Below are 4,527 nucleotides of genomic sequence, written 5' to 3' on the forward strand. Positions count from 1 at the left end.
GGCGATAAGGGCGACAACATGTAAACAGGTTGAATAACTGGCCCAAAGAATAACAACAGCTGGCTTGGCCATAAAGATGATGTTACTTTGTGTTTTCTATTCTTTTTTTTTTGGTTTTTGTGCAGGTTTTCACAGCGTGGGTGTTCGTTCACACACCAAAAATGGAATGCATCCCACGCAATGTGCCAAAAATAACAATAAACAATAGATAAAGTAACCAAGAGTAGTGTTATTTTTGGCCAAAAATTGCGGATGCCATCAGTAGTATACATAATTTAATTGGCAAATGGGATGTCATATCCCGTTTGCAATCAAAAATAGTTTCGGGAAATCCCCACGGCAAACCCAATTTGTTTGCCATTCTAATTCAAAGTTTTGGATATGCGTATAATTCATGGTGTACACACTGTTTCTATTTCTGACACCAAATATATTCGTGAAATCGACGGCAAATAAACATTTCACCAAGTTATTTAAATGCAGAAACTTTTACTGAGAATTTTCGGGGGGCTGCAATTTGGCTGCTCGAAGGATGCCAGCAACAGCCAGGAGCTGCTTGTGCAGCTGCTTGAATGCATAAGCTTCAATCTCTGACGCTAATCGATGGGAAAGATTGACAGGAGAGTGACTTATGAATAATGAGTGAGTGAATAACAGGCTAAAGGGAGTGCGTCACTCGAAACTTGTCCAAAACAACCTTTTGTCCTTGTTTACAAATAACAAGAGTCTGAGCCATATTATGCTTTGGTTTTAATTTGGGTTTCATATATAGAATATCCATTGACTTTTATGGTTTTATTATTCACATTATTGTTTGGCTTTTATGCAATCTAGATATTGAGTCATGAATAGTCCATAAATATATTATATTACGTGATACATTTCGTTTTCGATTTGGAATAAAAAAAAGGAAACACCTTTGTTGTTTTGATAGAAGAACTTTGACTATTAGTTTGCTAAAGTTTTTTAGCTCAAACAAAACTAGAAAGAAGCGAAATTTGAGAAGCCGGAGTATGTTTACCCTTGCTGGATCGTATACCCCTAAAGAAACCTAAAATATCTAAAGTCTAGGCATATTAAACTATACCTCCAAAGAAACCTAAAATCTTACCAAATCAATATTTTTATATGTTAATTTTTTTTTTGGCAAAATCAAAGTTTTTAAAATCCCATTACTAAGCCAAAAATCCTTTAATTGAAATTCAAAAACTGTTGCAATGCTAGTTTTTATAGGTTTAACAAATCTACATATTCAATTTTAAAATTTAAAAAATTTGATTTTATGTCAAATTTTGACAATTTTAACGATCTAACCCCTTATCGTTTTTTGAAATTTCGAAAAAATGTATTTTTCCTTCGGACATGGCTAGTTTGATTCGCCTTTTGATGCTGATCAAGAACATATATGATTTATAGGGTCGGAAATGATTCCTTTACTGCGTTCCAAGCTTCTGACTAAAATTTAAATCCATTCTTTGAGCCGATATCTATATATATTTTTATATGACAATTTTCGATAAATCAAAGTTTAAAAAAATCATAACTCAGTCATAAAAGGATTAATTTTATTTGGAAAACTGTTTTAAGTTAGTTTTTATCAGGTTATCAAATCTGCATACTGCATTTAACATTTTACAATATTACAACTTTTGTCGGTTTTTGACAAATTTAACGATGTAACCCCTTATAAAATTTTGAAATTTTTGAAAAATTTTCAAACATTTTTTTTCTACCGGACATAAGTAGATCTATTTAGATGCTAATTCTGATCATGAATATGTATGGCTTATAGAGCCGGACACGACTCCTTCAATTTCCATGTCAAATTTTAATACCCTGCAATTGTATTAAAGGCTCTGTTATTATTCAATTCTTAAGAAAAAATAATAATAATATAATAACAATGAAATATTTTAAATAATTTGAGGACCATAAGAAAGTACTTAAAACTAATTATCAAAAGCCTGTGCCGGCACTGCATTAAATATGAGAGTAGCAGCTTGTTGAAAACTTCCAAGAAGACATTTTCGAGTGGTACTTAGGGCAAACATTGCAAAAGTCATGTACATTTGTCGCCCAATTGTATTTACATCTGCTGATTGTGTGTGTGTGTGAGAACAAAGTGGTGCAATCAAAGGTGTCTCCACCTGGTCTCTTATGCAAACCCCTCAGGTGTGTTTTTGGGCCTGAGCCCACATGAAAGGAGTAAGCATAGTCGAACGTGCCAGGCATTAGAAGTGCGACACCCAGACTCCTCTAAGCAATTTCGAGAGCGAGAAGTCGTCGCAATTATGCGGCTGAGGAGGTGCTGCTCACTGCTCCTGCTCCTGCTCCTGCTGTGCTCACCTGACACCGCCAGGTGCTCGGTCTAATGAGAGAGCGGGGCGGACTTCTGCTTGGCGCTGATTGCCGAAAATGGCATTTGCAGCATCTTGCCATTCTGCCATTCTGCCATTCTGCCACTCTGTGTGTTGCTGCGATTGTTGGCGGTGGCGGCGTTTATTGATTTTATTGAGGCAGAAGGGAATCGAGACAAATTATTTTACACTCGAGCGATTTGTGATATGTCTGCGACCTGCCCGCCAGCAGCCTAACCGTCTTAACGCCTACCCATGATTGACAGCATTTCCAGAAATCCACAATGAAAACAAATCCAGACACTGATAATAATTTTGAGAAAATTGAAAACAACTTAAGAAAATAGTTTTGGAAAAATATTATAATGTCCTTTACAAGTAAGTTAGTTTTATACTTGAAGAAGTTTAGACTAAATTTATAACTTTATTGAAACTTTTATTAAATGTTCCCCAACATTTAAGAAGTCTTAAACGATTGTCATATAAATCTCCTGGTTAAAGTATTGTGTTATGTTTTTATTGAATATTTTTATACCTAGTGTATATTAATTAAGATTTAAAATAGTGGTTTAAATATCTTAAATACTTTATAGATTCATAGAATAAGTTAATGGTTTATTCTTGATCTTCTTTTAAGTACGATTTTGATTTAAGTTTATTTAAATTTCCGTTTTTTTCTCTGCATCCCCTAAAAGACGCACTGAGTAGTCTTGAAGTTGCGCTTTCTGATTTCCAACTTGGTTCGTTTTTGTGAAATTAAAATGCGTGTTTTGTCCCGCGCCCCTCGAGGGGCACTCCTATAATTACAGGTGGCGGCGGGCGCTGCCCGGTGGCCCACGTGTGGCGGCTGATTGAAATCGACGTTGTAGGTGTCAATCTCTTTTACTCTCTCTCTGTCTCTATCTCTGTCTTACTCACCTGTTCCTCCTACCTCTGTGAGTTGGCCAAAAAAGAGATTTTGGGCCGCCTGTTGACTTGTCTGCCGCTGACTTGTTTACTCATCTGGCCTTGTGCCCACTTTGATATTCCTTTCGCGAATTTTCAATTCAACGCTGCCAGTTCTGTTTGCACTGGAAGTATAATTGCTTTTCATTGGCTTCTCTGTGACTTTAGTGACTACTGTGACTTTTTGGACACTTCCTGGCCGCAGCACTCGCTGCATAATTCAGCTTTTAATTAAATATACGCGCGCGTGACTCTAATTGTTTGCCCATACAAGCGACAGATTTCCCGGCGGCAGCCGGTTCGATGACCAGAGAAAGCCCAGGCCCGCTGACAGCAGCTCGCTCTCCAGCAGTATTTTGATTAATTAACGAGCAGTGCCGGCCCCTGGGGGCCACAGGCATCGAAGCAGCCAACCTCCAGGCGACGTGACACGCGCTTTTCAAGAAGTCCTCGTAGTCGCAGCCACAGGACACTCGCTGTGGAGAGAAGCTGCTTACTTGACTGTTTTTTATTTTTATGAATATAAATTCTGAAAAGTCAGGTCCCTTTTTATGGGGAAGCACTTGAAACTGGGGAAACCATTGAAACTTTTAGAATTCTTAATTGATGGGGAATCATTACAAGCTTATTTTAGACTGGAGAGGTTTTTTAAGGAATTATTATTATATTTGTTAAATTGTTTCTGGTTTGTAATTAAATGTAAAAAGTAATAATATATTGTTTTCCAACTCAAACTGAGCATCACTGCCACAGGGATTTGGAGCCTGTGGTTGTGGCATTTTCTATTTTCTGCATTTGCGTCCAATTAAGTCAAGTTCAAAATTGTGCTTAACACAGAAACGCGTTGCTTTCACATCAGTTAGCAGTGTATGCGTGCTGCATAATTTATCCTCTCTTGACGTATTACTAGGGAAAACAGTTGCCTTCAAAATATTAGGACCTAAAATTCACACTAAGAAATGTGCATTATCAAGAAAGCTGTCTCAATATTTTTGCCATATTTTCTTTTATTATTTGGAGCAATGAATTAAACATTCTGAGAAGTTTCTGAAGAACAATAATACAAGGGGACTTATCTTCTTATTAACGAAAACTTGTAGAAGATATCTTTGGGATTTTATTTATGTAAACACAGCTTAGCTAATAATTTAATAAATATAATATAACATCAAAAATTAACTGAATTGAGTGCTATTAGTTATCCCATAACTATATTTGCCGGATA

General features: G+C 36.5%; 1 protein-coding gene across 1 annotated transcript in view; it reads left to right on the plus strand.

Annotated features, from left to right (window-relative positions):
• The window catches only part of CCAP-R (Crustacean cardioactive peptide receptor), a 37,463-nt gene that overhangs the window by 6,117 nt on the left and 26,819 nt on the right, over positions 1-4,527 (plus strand). The gene's annotated exons all lie outside the window — the stretch shown is intronic.

This window comes from Drosophila serrata, unplaced genomic scaffold (genome assembly GCF_035046125.1).
Source record: "Drosophila serrata isolate PLE 108 unplaced genomic scaffold, ASM3504612v1 contig_376, whole genome shotgun sequence".
Lineage (NCBI taxonomy): Eukaryota > Metazoa > Arthropoda > Insecta > Diptera > Drosophilidae > Drosophila > Drosophila serrata.